Below are 16,120 nucleotides of genomic sequence, written 5' to 3' on the forward strand. Positions count from 1 at the left end.
CAAAGGTTGCTTAGGAGAAGTCTCAGCAGTCGGTAGAGCCCCAGAAAGAGAAGGCACCGGAGGGGGATCATTTGGAGCCTCAGTACTGGACAGAACCCTAGAAGGAGGAGGCATCAGAGGTTGATCATTTGGAGCTTCATTACGCGGTACAGCCCCAGAAGACGAAGGCAATAAATGCCTTTGGAACAAACCCACAAATCTCTGATGATCAAGTAAAACCTGACCATCAGTTTCCTTTATCTGGTCAAGCTTCCTCTTCATGTTTGTAGCATAGTCATGTGCGAGCCGGTGCAACTGTTTATTCTCATGCTTGAGCCCTCTAATCTCCTGTTTGAGACTCATCACTTCAGCCGCCAATGATTCAACTTGGCGGGTTCGAGCAAATAGGCGTTGGGCCATATTAGACACAGAACCTGCACACTGAACACTGAGAGCCAGCGAATCCTTAACAGCTAACTCATCAGACCGTTTGGAAAGTAGTCTGTTATCTTTGGGAGTGAGAAGGTTCCTGGCCACCACCGCAGCGGTCATATCATTCTTCATCACGGAATCCCTAACGGTAAGAGGACCAGTAGGGGAGACGAAGGATGGGCGCCATATGTTGTCTGGAGAAGGCGGGGCTGCCTCTTCAACAAGGTTCAAGTCAAAACGACGGTCGGAGGGGCCAGACATTTTCAAAGGTGTTGAAGAGAGAAGAGGTCGGACAAATCAAGATCTTAGAAGTGCAAGAATGAAGCTTCTACTGCTGGAGATTCAAGTGTGCTTTGGAACTTAATGCCAGCCCCTATAAAAATCTGCACTCGACGGAGCTTCAGAAATCGAAGAGGCGCCTGCTCAGAAATCGAAGAGGCGTTTGCTTTCTCAAAAGCTGGGCTGCTTAGAGATCACGAGGGTTGATCTCAGAAATCGAAGAGGCGTTTGCTTTCTCAAAAGTTGGGCTGCTCAAAGACCACGAAGGCCGATCTCAGAAATCGAAGATGCGCTCGCTTTCTCAAAAGCTGGGCTCCCCAGAGACCACGAGGGCCGCTCTCAGAAATCGAAGAGGCACCTACTTTTCCAGCCTTGTCAGCACCTGTCACATGCACACTCAGCTTTGCGGAAATTATGGGCATTCTGACAAAGACTTATGGGGAAGTAGAAAACACATGAACCTTACTGTTCAATCACCCACTTCCCACACGCAACAATAGCTCATGGGTACCATAGATAACTTTACCAAAGTTCTCTGCCAAAGTTGAGCACGTGAAGCTTGCAGCTCCCACTACATCGCTCTGACCAAGAAGGGTAAAAGAATAGCAAAGAAACAGCACTAACAAAGTTTAGACCCATAAATTTTGAAGGTCTAGCTACCATATTATTACCCACAAGGGTAAAGGAACAGTACTTCTGCTGGATAATTGGAAAGTCCCTGTGTGTCAACCTCTGTGCTTTGCGGCAAGGTAGACTAGCAAACATGCCCAACCTTTACTCACATTCGAGAAAACACTCCCAATAAGATTGCTTGCTCCAAAATCGAAGAGGCACCGTCCTCCGAATCTCGAGAGCCAGACTCCCAACATGACTACTTTCTTAAAAATCGAAGAGAGGGTAAAGGAACAGTACCATTGCTGGATAATTGGAAAGTCCCTGTGTGTCAACCTCTGTGCTTCGTGGCAAGGTAGACTAGCAAACATGCCCAACCTTTACTCACATTCGAGAAAACACTCCCAACAAGATTGCTTGCTCCAAAATCGAAAAGGCACGCCAGACCCCCAGCATGATTGCTTTCTCAAAAATCGATGAGGCATCGTTCTCCGAATCAATCGAAGAGGCGCTCGCTTTCTCAAAAGCTGGGCTGCTCAGAGACCACGAGGGCCGATGTCAGAAATCGAAGAGGCACCTACTTCTCTAGCCTTGTCAGCACCTGTCACACGCACACTCAGCTTTGCAGAAATTATGGGCATTCTGTCGAAGACTTCTGGTGAAGTAGAAAGCACATGAATCTTACTGTTCAATCACCCACTTCCCACACGCAACAATAGCTCATGGGTACCACAGATAACTTTGCCAAAGTTCTCTGCCAAAGTTGAGCACGTGAAGCTTGCAGCTCCCACTACATCGCTCTGACCAAGAAAGGTAAAAGAATAGCAAAGAAACAGCACTAACAAAAGTTTAGACACATAAATTTTGAAGGTCTAGCTACCATATTATTACCCACAAGGGTAAAGGAACAGTACCACTGCTGGATAATTGGAAAGTCCCTGTGTGTCAACCTCTATGCTTCGTGGCAAGGTAGACTAGCAAACATGCCCAACCTTTACTCACATTCGAGAAAACATTCCCAACAAGATTGCTTGCTCCAAAATCGAAGAGGCACCGTCCTCCGAATCTCGAGAGCCAGACTCCCAACATGACTACTTTCTCAAAATCGAAGAGAGGGTAAAGGAACAGTACCATTGCTGGATAATTGGAAAGTCCCTGTGTGTCAACCTTTGTGCTTCGTGGCAAGGTAGACTAGCAAATATGCCCAACCTTTACTCACATTCGAGACAACACTCCCAACAAGATTGCTTGCTCCAAAATCGAAGAGGCACCGCCCTCCGAATCTCGAGAGCCAGACTCCCAACATGATTACTTCCTCAAAAATCGAAGAGACACTGCTCTCCGAATCTCGAGAGTCAGACCCCCAGCATGATTGCTTTCTCAAAAATCGAAGAGGCATCGTTCTCCGAATCTCGAGAGCCAGATACCACAGACCACCTTTTCAAAGTGCTCTGACAGAGTTAAAACATGTGAAACTGGCAGCTCCCACTACCGTGCTATGACCAAGCAGGGTAAAGGAATATCATTACTACTTGTTGTTAGGGAGACTCCTATATATGTCGACCTCAATCCCCAACGGACAGGCAGACCTGCAAAAATGCTCAACCCTTCATCATATCTAAGAGGGCACTCCCAACGAAGCCTTTCGAAATATTCAGCTTTCTTTCCCCCCGATAATACCTCTGCAAACAAGCTTTACTAGAGCAAGAATATTTCATATCATCAGGGTTAAAAGCAAGAGTATCCCATATCATGCTTTTTCCCTGTCTTTTCTTTTGGCCTTGTTTTTACCTGCAAGACAAGGAGAAAGAGAGCAATCAGTCAGCACTTGGAATCAAGCTTCCAGCCAGGAACTGACTGCCTGGAACCCCTTACCTGATTACTTACCTGGCATTGCTCTCGAGTACTCATCTTCAACATCTTATGTTTCCAGGGAAGATTCCGCATCTGCTTGAGGAACAGATAGGGCAAGTGCGAAGGATACAAGGAAACATGTGGAGACAAGCGTAACAGCACACGTGCCGATACATCCATTACTCTGTCAAAAGCAAAAGTATCCCATATCAGCAGGGTGGAACGTACTCTAGATTTGATGGACTTGTTTTGACCCTCAAATTCTTCAGTCGGCCTTATACTCTGGAGGAAACCAAAAAACCCTCCAGCTCAGTTCAAGAATAAGCCTGTGGAAAGTTACTTCTTCAAAAGCAAAAGTATCTCATATCATCGCTTCTCATTTTTCTTCTCTTTATCCTTCATGCTGCTGCAAGATGGGGAGAAGGTGAACAATCAGTCGGAGCTCTGATTGCTTACCTTGTCTGTCACCTCTTTCAGCAGACCCCTAGCTCGGCGACTTGGGGGACTCCTACTACATGGTTTGTATCGCGCTTGACCAAGCCTGAAACTACAAGTAAGCTTCAAGTGAAATTGATACATTACCTTGTGCATCTCCACCAGTTAAAGATACCACCCCTGGATGGAGGAAGAGTACTTCCAGAGAAGATGCCACATCTACCTATGAGACAGATAAGGCAAGTCAAGACGACACCACACTCCGATACTTAGAAGTTTCGTGATTACGAGATCATTCTCCCACAATATTTCCTAATGTCATTTGTACTAAATCATTCACTTGTACTCACTAAAGGAGAGCTTGAACCTATGTACTTGTGTAAACCCTTCACAATTAATGAGAACTCTTCTATTCCGTGGACGTAGCCAATCTGGGTGAACCACGTACATCTTGTGTTTGATTTCCTATCTCTATCCATTTATATACTTATCCACACTAATAACCGGAGCAATCTAGCGAAGATCACAAAAAGCGACCGTTTTCGCTACCTAGGATCTATCTTGCAAGAGAACGGAGAATTAGATGGAGATCTCAACCATAGAATACGAGCTGGATGGAAAGAGTGCATCCGGCATGTTGTGTGACCATCGTAGGCCACTGAAGCTCAAGGGAAAATTTTATAGGACGACAATAAGGCCAGCGATGTTGTATAGCACAGAATGTTGGGTGGTGAAGCATCAACACGTACACAAAATGGGTGTAGCGGAGATGAGGATGCTTCGTGGGATGTGTGGGCACACGAGAAAGGATAAGATTGGGAATGAGGATATCCGAGGTAAAGTAGGAGTAGCCGAAATTGTAGGAAAGATGAGAGAAAATCGGCTCCGGTGATTTGGACATGTGCAAAGAAGGCCGACTGACGCTCCGGTTCGAAGATGTGACTACGGGACAGAGGTCCAGGGCCGAATGGGTAAAGGAAGACCTAGGAAAACTTTGGAAGAGACTCTAAGAAAAGACTTAGAGTACTTGGATCTAACGGAGGACATGACACAAAACCGAGCGCAATGACGTTCTAGGATTCATATAGCCGACCCCACTTAGTGGGAAAAGGCTTTGTTGTTGTTGTTGTTGTATTGTCAAACGTCAACTAAAAAGTGTGTGAGTGCGGCCATTTCCACAATCATATCATCTCCCCGAGAATATACCGTTTGGAGTGGCTTCCAACATCTCACTTGTGGAATGATAGAACAGACAATACACCAATGGCACTACATTCTGGTTTTGATTGAGCCGAATTCACCAAACCAAGTGGATCAAAGTAAAATCTCAATGCCTATAGTAAGTTCAAAGTTTACTTCTTTCCCAAATACTTTTTGGATTGGCTACTGATGTTTTTAACCATTTACCCAATTGAAATTAGAAATTATACACACACACACACTGACACACTAGATACACACACACACACACACACTAATTTGTTGGTCTTAACCCTGCATCAATCATAGAAGCAAAAACACTTATTACATATGTAATTGGTATTTTTTTCTACCCAATTCGAAAAATTCTTTCAGAGAATATGCAATCATTTCATATTACAGAGGATTGTTCATATTACAGAGAGAATACATACTATCATTTCAAATGACGAATATATACTAACATGCAAATGACGAATATATACTATCATTTCAAAGACGATCCCAGATGAAGAGACAAAATCGCAAAAGAAAAAAGAGAGAGCGAGAGGTGTGTGTGTGACGATGAGATAGAGAGATTTCATACAACTAAATTAATTACCTAATTTGGGGTGAGAGTGAGACTCAGACTCGGTGTGGTGGTGAGACCGTGAGAGAGATCCCCAGTTCTGTGACCTGCCTGTTCATGAAAGACAATCGCCCTAGAGAGAGAGATCGCGAGAGAGAGTGGTGGTTGTGTGGTGAAGGAAGGCTGGAGAGTTAGAGACGAGAGTATGGTGTGGTGGTGGGCCGGTGGCTGGTCAGAATTCGACAGTATGGTGAGAGACGACGTTGGTGAGGGCCGGAGGCTCACGGCTGCGCTTCGAAACAAATGAACGGAGGAACTACAAAAGTGAAATGTTATCTGACCTAAAAACAAATCAACGGCACAGATTAAATCCAAAACAATCAACGGTTGAAATAATTCTCTTATAATTAAAAAATTATATATATATATATTTTTTTTTTTTCGGTTCGGTATGGGAATACCGAAAAAATGAAATGCAATACCGAATCCCATACCGAAACTTTCGGTTTGGTTTGGGATTACATCCCGAAACTTTCGGGAATTTTGGTTTGGGATCGGGATTTTTTTGGTTTGGTTTGGGATTTTTGGGATTTTTTTCCAGCCCTAGTCTCACGTGCGGGGGAGTGTTGGAACTTAATTTGTCCCACATCGGACAGAGGGAAGAAGAAAGAGCAATTTATATAGAATTACCCCGCTCTAATTAAACCGAGGCCTTTTGTGATAAAACCCCACACCTGATGGTTGGGTAGGTGGTAAAGTGGGGACAGTATCGGTGTTGTTGGAGTGAGCCCTCGGCTTGTTGACCTGAAAAATTCTACACTAGTCATTGTGAAGCTAAGCCCACCCCTCCCTTTTAGTGTAGATAATATCGCTTGTTCAAAAAAGTAGGGACAACAATTAGCAGATGAGCCATATGTATGATTCACAATCCGATTTACTTTGTTCTAAGATCGATCCAATTTTGTGCATCAACAAACTTTAATCAAATAAAATGTAAAAGACCAAAGACAATAGCAAGTAAATTTTCAGGGTGATCCGAAAGGCATGGATGGCAACAATAGTATCCAAAGCACCACTAGAGGAGGGCTATGTATACGAATTGCATAAATAGGAATACAAAGACGAGGTGCCTATATCAAAACGCATTTTTAATAGAGAAAAAATCCAATGACGTGGTGCCTATAACAAAACATCCATTTTAATAGTAGTTAAGTACTGGAAAACGAAGCTGTAATCCAAGCGGAGCTGATAAGTTCTTGTTTCGCATACCTTGTTGTGGAAAGATTCTTACAAACGAGAAATGACTGATTGAGCATTTGAATGTGTGTTCCTGTACATACGACACGATCAATTCATGAATTTCACATGTAGAAAAATTAAAAGAGTTCATTTTCCACATTGTTTCTTTCAATTACCTGGCATTGTCCCCACATTTGTTAATACCCTGCAGCGAGATCAGCTATTCAATCAAATCCCAACCCAATGACTTTAGCTAATTGAACAACTTAGTTGTTGAAAACATCGCAATTTTATGTAAATGCTCTTTGAAACAAAGGATTTGGGTACATGTGAACACTTTAGGAGTAGACTCAATCCTAAACAACATATGAGATAACAACACTGCGACTCTTCTATATTAATTAAACACTTAGACCTGGTGAAAAATTGCATTATTTTGCTGAAAGAAATATAAAATAAAAACCCCTTACTTTTACAACTTTACATTTTTTTTCTTAATTTTCTCTAAAAGTAGGCCAAGACGGGAGGGGAGTGTTCAAACTCTTGGCATGGAGAAGGGGAATGCTCAAGCTCTTGACTAAGTTCAAAACTCACTAAGCCAATTCCATGAATTCAAATAATTTTCAAGTGAATTTGGCAAATTTTGATTGTTTCAGCAAATCTCTACTTTGTTTCTTTTCTTTGGAATGGAGGCCAAAATGGGAGGGGAATTTTCGAAACTCTTTGCTCGGGTGTTGGATCAGTGCTTTAATACCATTAAAACTAAACATTTCATTATCTGTTTTACTCAATTTTAGAAAGATTCTCACAATCAACAAGTGACTGATTAAGTGTTTCTTTCAGTTACCTACCATTGTCCCCACATTAATTAAAGCCCTGCAATGAGTTAAGCTATTCAATCAAATATGGCGTCAGTCCGATGACTTCAGCTAATTAAACAACTTAATTGTTGAAAATGAGATTTTTTTAGTTGTGACGGGAATACGGATGGTACACCACGTGTTTTTCTAAACGTGGTGGAAAATTTTATTTTTTAAATTATTAACTTTTTAGCGCGTATATCCCACCATTTATACAGTGACACGTAATGTACCACTTCGTGTACAGGTCACATTGAAAAATCTCTCGATGAAAACATCCAAATACATATATACATCATAAATATTTTATTAGTTATTTTGTGGAAGGACAGAGAGATGAATTAATGACCGGATTTGGATCCTCGCCGGATCCCCTCCCTTTGGATCCTAGGGATCAACGTACGTGAACCGTTGATAAAAAATCGTGCGGTCATAATTTTTTTCTTTTTTATATTTTTACGCAAAATGAAATTACTTTACTTTTAAAAATATAAAAAACATTTAATTGGGGCCGCACGATTTTTTATCAATAGTCCACATGCGTTGATCCTTAGATTCCCAAGGAGGGGATCCAACGAGGATCCAAATCCTTAATAACCAATAGAAGCTATTCTACTTGCATTGCATAGGATTTGTTTTCGGTATTTCAACTTATCAAGTAGTCCCTCTTTTTAAACAATATTTACCGTTTGATTTTTTAGAATCAATTTGCACTGTTCATTTTCCACACAATTAGTCTTCCAAATGCGCCATGTGCAAAGCACCATCTATTTAACGCCATACTTTTAGATGTTAGGACGCAGTCTTCTACACAATCAGTCCAGTCCCTGACAACCCTAGAGTAGTGGATCTCCTTACAGCCCTTGGACGTTGATGATCATAACTATCATATCATGTTAGTGGATAACGTCTCTAAAAATCCTCACGAGACTTCACTCTTCCCATCAGGATAACCCATGAGTTTATAAGGCTTGTTGCATATCGTTAATGCAATCTAGTTCCCTGCAAAAGTGGCATTAGTATTCATCACTAGTTTTTTATTATTTTTTTGTTTTTAAGTATTTTAGTTTCACTGTATTTCATGTGTGTTATGCCACATATATAGTTTTTAGTTTTTACAACACAAACTGTTTGTGTCAAAGATTGTAAGGCCTTCCACAATGGGTCGGAGAATTGAGATACCAGTAATATAGGAATTAAACTCCACAGTAGACCGGAAAATCTAAGTGCGATGAGAGTGATTCTTATTTTTGAGTTCAATACACTGAACTCATGAGTGTGATACCAATGCAATAAATGACAAGAGAGAGAAAAGAAGTGACCAATCATATAATGGGGAAACAGAAAAAAAAATAAAAACAGATCCCATATTTAACATATAAAACTCGTATCGAACTCACATAATTATGATAGTAGTGTCATTCAAATAAAACTCATGAGGCCTGATTATCTAATTGACAATCTCACTTAAACCATTGTTGAAGGCCTAAGGGGTGATTGGGTAGTCGGTTATAAACTTCCTTAGCCAATTTCAAGAATTTCAAATAATTTTTCTGTGTAAAGGAGGCCAAAATGGGAGGGGTATTTATAATGTAAAATTTTTTGGCTCAGGTGTGATGGTTTCTCATAACAACTAAAATTGAACTTTTCATGATCCTTTCACCCGTTCGAAGAAAGATTTTCACAACCAATAAATGGATGTTTGAGTGCTTGAATGTGTCTTCGTGTACAAACTGCGATGTCAATCCATGCACATGCATTCTAAATGTATGAAAATCGAAAAGGAATAAAAATTCCTCACATTAGCTAGCTGTAAGAACAATGATATGCAGTTAGTCAATGATATGCACATTATTTGATGCATGCAAATTAATGTTAATTAACCGTTTCTTAAGAATGATTAGAGTACTGTGACAACTGAGAAGCTTTGGCGACCTGAAGCAGTTTGATCAGTCTTCGTATTGGTTTGGTACTAAGGTACTTTTATAAAAAGTGGGTATAAAAAAAAGCTGAACTCAAAAAGGTGTTTGGTAAACACTTAAAAACAACTTATTTTCACATTTTTGGATGAAAAAAAGCTGAAAACATGAAGCAGCAGAAATAAGCTAATTGTCACAACACAACAGAAGCAGTTTTTCATCAAAGCACAGCAATACTAAACCAACCCTTCATCAAGTAAAGTTCATCCCCTCAAGAATAGGAGTAATAATAAAGAGCCCACGCGAAGCGTCAATTTTGTCAGAGAGTACTCTCGGGTTCTTCTCCTTCTTTCATAACCCGAGCTCGGAGAAGGAAGAGATAAGAGGGGGAAGTCCACAAATTATAGATAAATTATTCTTTCAAGGAGACCATAAATCAATAATCCATATCATACTTAACAAGCCAGATGTCATTTGATAGCTACAACACCTGCTCCTGCTTTATGTGTGTACCAAACTTGCATTTGTTTAGATGAAGTTTAGATAGAGATGTGAGTGAACTTAAATAGGAGAAGGGGTGTAAATAAATAAAACTCGGAATAATAAACGATATTGCATTCTGTCACAGACCTCTCTAGCATCAGTTTCTTAGTTACTGATTTTTGGGAGCTGATGACTAAGTTATTGGAGTGTAAAATATCTTATATTCCCCGTAAATGTAATGGTGTCGCTCATCGTCTAACCAAATCAAGTTTGATTGGTGGTGATTTAGTAATCTGGTTTGGGAACCCCCTGATGTCATTAAAGAACTTCTCTACCATGATATGTATTCTCATTGTGTTTGATCAATAAAATTATTGTATTCCTTTCAAAAAAAAAAAAAAAAAAAAAAGGTACACAACTAATTAAAGCCATTTTTTCTCTTTTTGGTAACATGTATAATATATTAGCATTTAGCAACTTCTCTTGAGCTTCATCTGCAACTTCTTTTGAACCTATTTTAAAAAGTGGCGATAATGATTAGAAGATGGGCCATATGATTGTTAAGGTTTTATCCTAAAACCAATTAAAAATGGGAAGTTGCCCTCAAAGTAATTGCAAGGTTTATTAAACCTTCGATGTGGGACTTTGCCTTTCGTATCCTCACAAGTAAAAGCTAGAATATTATTTGGTCACTACGCTCGGGTTTAGGTGCACGATAGCAAAGCAACATACCTCAAGCTGCTCTTGCAATATGTTTTATGCTTCAATCGGACACTTGAGAGCCTCGGACAATGGAACTGTTTTGTGTCCAATATATTACCGTTAATTAGTATCTAGGTGCTCGTATGAAGAGTAAGTAGAATAATCATAGAACAAAGTCATTTTGTGAGAAAGGTGCAAAAATAAAAAAAAGGGCCTAATGGTGAAACAACCCAAACAGAGAATGTGTGATCATTAACTAGCTTATGCACGTTTTGTGAATGGTTGAACTTTAATCAAATAAAATGTAAAAGAACAAAGACAATGCAAGTAAATTTTTGGGGTGATCCAAAAGACATGGATGGCAAAAACAGTATCCAAAGCACCATTAGAGGAGGGCTATATATACGAAATGCATAAACAGGAATGCAAATTTAATAGCAGTTAAGTACTGGTAAATCAAGCTGTAATCAAAGCGGAGTAGGTAAGTACTGGTTTTACATACTCTTGTTGTGGAAAGACTCACAACCAACAAATAACTGATTGAGCGCTTAAATATGTTTTTGTGTTCATACGACACTTTGTCAATCCATGACTTCCACGTGTATGAAAATCAAAAGAGTTCATTTTCCATCGACATTGTTTCTTTCAGTGACCTGGCATTGTCCCTGCATTAGTTAAAGCCCTACTATGACATCTGCTATTTCAATCAAATCTGGCGTCAGTCCAATGACTTTAGCCAGTTAAACAACTCAGTTTTTGGAAACATCCCAATTACATATATCATGAAATATAAATTACCAACCTCAATCATACAACTACTTATTTGTGAAAACGTGAAAGTAAAAGAATCTCATATTAGTGAAAAAAGAAATCTTGTAAGTACTTGTACGATGTTATGTGACTTCCTATATTGCCAATTAGTTTTATATATGATAGAAGAGTCTCACATTGGTGAAAGAAAAACCTTGCAATGACTTATAAGATGCTAGGCAACTCCATATTGCCTTTAATCCAATCAATATAGACAACCATTACAAGTCTCAATATCCTAAACAAAATATGAGATAATAACACTAGGAGGAGACTTGTATATTAATTAAACGCTTAAAACTAGTGAAATATTGCATTATTTTGCTGGAAGAAAAATAAAAATAAAACCACCTTAGTATGAACACATAATGTGAAGAGAGAAAGATGGTGTGGGCTTATCCTTGATTATAAATAGGGTAGCAGGTTCGAAGCTATGGAGCAAGTAAATCACCCGAGAAAGAGAGAAGAGGGAAGAGAGAAAAGAAAAAATAAAATAAAAAAGAGACAAGTGAGCGTGATCATCCCCATTTAACATGGCAGCACAACTACCAGACAGTTTTGCGTGGAGATCTTACTCCTCTAAGTACTTGAGACACAAAGAAGAGGGGATTCTCGCATTCACAGAGGAAGATCTTAACACGATTTTCATAGTGAAGGATCCAAAGAAGTCTGGACTTGTGAATATCATGCTTTCTGAAACGAAATTATACTTGGAAGGGGTGAAGGCTACAAAACAAGGAAAGACAACTATACAGATCACGGCCACCGCTCCCGAAACAAACAATAACCCGGATGATGAAAAATGCACATTGTTCCAGGATATATCAGACGGCGACAAATTCCGATTTATCCATGTGTACAGCAAGCTCTATGTAATTCCAGACACGGTTGACGGTGTTCCATACGAAGTCCCCTGCGCAGTCAATCCGACCCCGGACCATGATGGAAAGGATCTCTTTACAGCCATTGAGCGTAAATGATCATAACTATCACATTATGTTTGTGGGTAACATCTCTGGAAACCCTCACGAGACTTTACTCGTCCCATTAGGGTCACCTTTGGGTTTAAAAGGCTTGTTGCATATGCTCAATGCAATCGAGTTCCCTACGAAAGTGGCATTAATTTTCATCACTAGTTTTTCATATTTTTTGTTTGCTTTTTTTGTTTCTACCAATAAACACAGCTTGTATCCGCTGTGTGGTTATGTCCTTTGTGTAGTGTGTTAAAAAAAAAACAGTTGTGTTTCTCGGGAATTCTTGCTTTTAATGACGTACATAACAATTTGATTCCATATTTCAGTAGTTTTAAGTACTAAATAAACTAATTGAGGGTTAGTTTAGGATTGTTCAGGACCATCTCCAACCCTTAGCCTAAAACTTAAAATTTTTAGCCCAGAAAATTTAGGTTTTAACCCAGAAACAACTTTTCTGCTCCAATCATTCTGACCTAAAATTTTAGCCCCAAATTATTAAAGAATGAATTTAGACTAATTTTTTTTCTTAAAGTAACTTTTTTAAAATAAAAAAATGATGTAGACTTTCCTAATTTAATTTTATGAACATATTAACCTAAAAATATTTAGATTCTGACAAATACTAAAAAATCACTAATCGACACCATGAAACTCGTTAAACACTATGAAAAAATATGAAACAAATGAAAGATTGTTTTTTAATTACTTTAGCCGTTAGAGTTAAATTTGGACCGTTAATTTTTTTCTTTTACCGTTGAATTTCATCAAATTAGATCTTAAACGTTGGATTCAATTTATAAATATAAAACTAAATAAAATATGCATATATAGTGGGCCAGCTCCACTAATCATGGGCTAAATTTGGCTTCCATTTGAGTTTTAGGTTTTATGCCACATTTTAGCCTTGGGTTGGTTGAGTTTTGAGGGAGAATAGAAATTGAAATTTGAGTTTTAGCCTTAGGTTGGAGAAGGCTTAAATATTTTTAAAAACAACTTAAAAAAAAGTTAAGATCTTAATTGTGTAAATAATTCAAATTATAAATCCAAAACAGTAAAAATTAGAAGTAGCAATATCCTTACTTCTGAAAAATTGAAAATAGCGCTTTTTTATTTTTTAACATTAGGCGGGTATTAATGAAACGTTTATCATGACAATCCTACCCTCTCTTTCTCCTACCTAACGCGTTCACTCTCCTCCGCCAATCTCTCTCGCCGCTCCCACCCTCCACATCTCTCTCCGCTCGCGCGCTCAAGCTCTCTCTACACTCGCGCTCTTCAGCTCTCTTTCCGTTCGAACTCTCCCTTTTCATCTCGTTCGAAATTTCACTCCACATCGTCTGGATTAATTGGTTTCTGTTAATTTTACTGGAAATTGTTTATGGATTTAGGTTTCTACATCATCTGGGTTTATGGTTTTTTTTGTTAATTTTACTGGAAATGGTTTATGGATTTATGTTTCTACATCATCAGGGTTTATGGTTTTTTTGTTAATTTTACTGGAAATGGTTTATGGTTATGGATTTAGGCTTCTACCTCATCTGGGTATATGGGTTTTTGTTAATTTTACTGAAATGGCGCCTGAAAAATTTTACTGAGTTTTTGTTCATCTGATCATGAACACGCTGGGCGATTAAGTTTTTATGTTTATAATCTGTGTTTCAAATTGGCTTTTGTTAAGTTTTGTTTCCTACGTAAATATAAGTTGTAGAATCGAATTTATTCAATATTATTAAAATTAAGATTTTTGCATTATTATGTATTGATACATATAAATGGTTTGTGATAGTCATCCAGGAATCAATGATAATGAATTTTTAGTTGAGGGACTATTGTTCTAATTGAGTTAAAGTTAAAGGACCATTACTACAATTTACTCAAACATGGTGATAAGGAACAATCATGCTCGTTTTGGTCATTTTAGATAGCTTTATCTTATTTAGATCCTCGCACCGCTCAATCTGAAACTGAAGTGCAGTGCATATTAGATATCCAGAGCATAGCTCAGAGTATGCCAAATGCTTCTATCGATCTAGCGCGAGTGACGAGATCACATATTCTAGCTGCGAATGTGCCTGCAAAGATGGATGTACCAAATGTACGACGAACTTCCCTCTTGAAGGCCCAGGACGCCACTTTGCCCGATCCACATACGTTAGCAGTTAACCAATCATCTGCCCCTACACATAAGCATGACAGGCCTCTTGGTTCAAAGAATTCACACCCCCGGAAGAGCAAACCCACGGCACAAGCATCTGAAGAGCCTGCTGTGAATTTGACTATCGCTTCCTCATTCTATCCAACTCATGAGGAAATTCTAGATTACGAAAGCATCATTGAGGAGACGAATCCACCTCTCGAGAATCGTGAGATTTCAATCTATTATGCTAGCTTAGATGATGTGTGGTGTAGAAATAAGATGATTATCGACGATGCATTAGCATGTGCACTAGCTACTGAGATCATGTTGAGCAATAACATTGAACCCCATTCCGTTGATGAATGTTGATGTAGAACTGATTCGTCAAATTGGAAACAAGTAATCCAAGTCGAACTCGATTTGCTTGCGAAACATAAGGTGTGTGGACCTGTAGCTTATACTTTTCCACATATGAAGCCCGTTAGCTACAAGTGGGTTTCCATTCGGAAGTATAATGACAAGAACGAAATTGTATGTTACAAAAATCGTCTTGTTACGCAAGACTTCTCACAACGCCCCGGGATTGACTATTACAAAATTTATTCACCTGTTTTGGATGTGATTACTTTTCGCTACCTTATCAGTTTGGTAGTTTCGTAAAAACTGAGTATGCAACTGATGAACGTAGTAATTGTGTATCTCTATGAGGATCTTGATATAGAAATTTATATGAAAATTCCCAAAGGACTTACATTGACTGGATCAAATATTTCCAAACCCCGGAACATGCTCTCAATTCGACTAAGGCGTTCACTATACGGTTTGAAGCAATCCGGAAGAATGTGGTAGAACATTTTAAGTGAGTATTTGACTAGTCAGGGATATGTGAACAACAAATTATACCCTTGTGTGTTCATTAAGAAGTCACATTTCAGTTTTACGATAGTTGCAGTATATGCTGATGACATAAATCTCATCAGAACTTCTGATAGAGCATCGTTCAGATGGAATCTTAGTCAAAATCAGAACTCTTGACATAAATCAGAACTGCCGTGAACCTAAAGTCAAAATTTGAGATGAAAAATCTTGGAAAGACTCAATGTTGTCTTGGTCTCAAGATAGAGCATCGTTCAGATGGAATCTTAGTACATCAATCGAACTACATCCAAAAAGTGTTAGGCCGTTTTAATGACGATAAAGAAAAGCCTTCGAGTACTTCTATGGTTGTTCGATAGCTAGATGCAAAACTAGATCCCTTCCGTCCGAAGGAGGATGATGAAGAGATTTTGGAGCTTGAAGTTCCTTATCTAAGTGCGATCGGCGCTTTATTGTACTTAGCTCAATGCACTTGACCCAACATCTCATTCGTTGTTAATCTTTTAGCAAGATACAGTAATACACCAACACATAGACGATGGACTGGTGTTAAAGACATCTTCCACTATCTTAAGGTACTACAGATTTGGGCTTGATCCCTACGGATCCTCGAGTGATGCCGCACCCCCCGCTTCTTGATTTGATTCTCGCCTTGTTAGTTATGCCGACGCATGATACTTATCTGATCCGCACAAGGTGCGTTCTCAAATGGGTTATGTCTTTACCAATTAAGGCATCGCAATCTCTTGAAGGTCAACTAA

The 16,120-nt window shown here is 39.1% G+C and overlaps 1 long non-coding RNA gene across 1 annotated transcript; it reads left to right on the forward strand.

Moving 5' to 3' along the window:
• The first annotated feature begins 1,437 nt into the window (after positions 1-1,437).
• LOC126632952 (uncharacterized) lies at positions 1,438-4,006 on the forward strand. The gene is made up of 2 exons (XR_007626911.1): positions 1,438-1,657; positions 2,272-4,006. It is a non-coding gene; the product is annotated as an uncharacterized LOC126632952 (long non-coding RNA).
• The last annotated feature ends 12,114 nt before the right edge of the window (positions 4,007-16,120 follow it).

Source organism: Malus sylvestris, chromosome 8 (assembly GCF_916048215.2).
Source record: "Malus sylvestris chromosome 8, drMalSylv7.2, whole genome shotgun sequence".
NCBI lineage: Eukaryota > Viridiplantae > Streptophyta > Magnoliopsida > Rosales > Rosaceae > Malus > Malus sylvestris.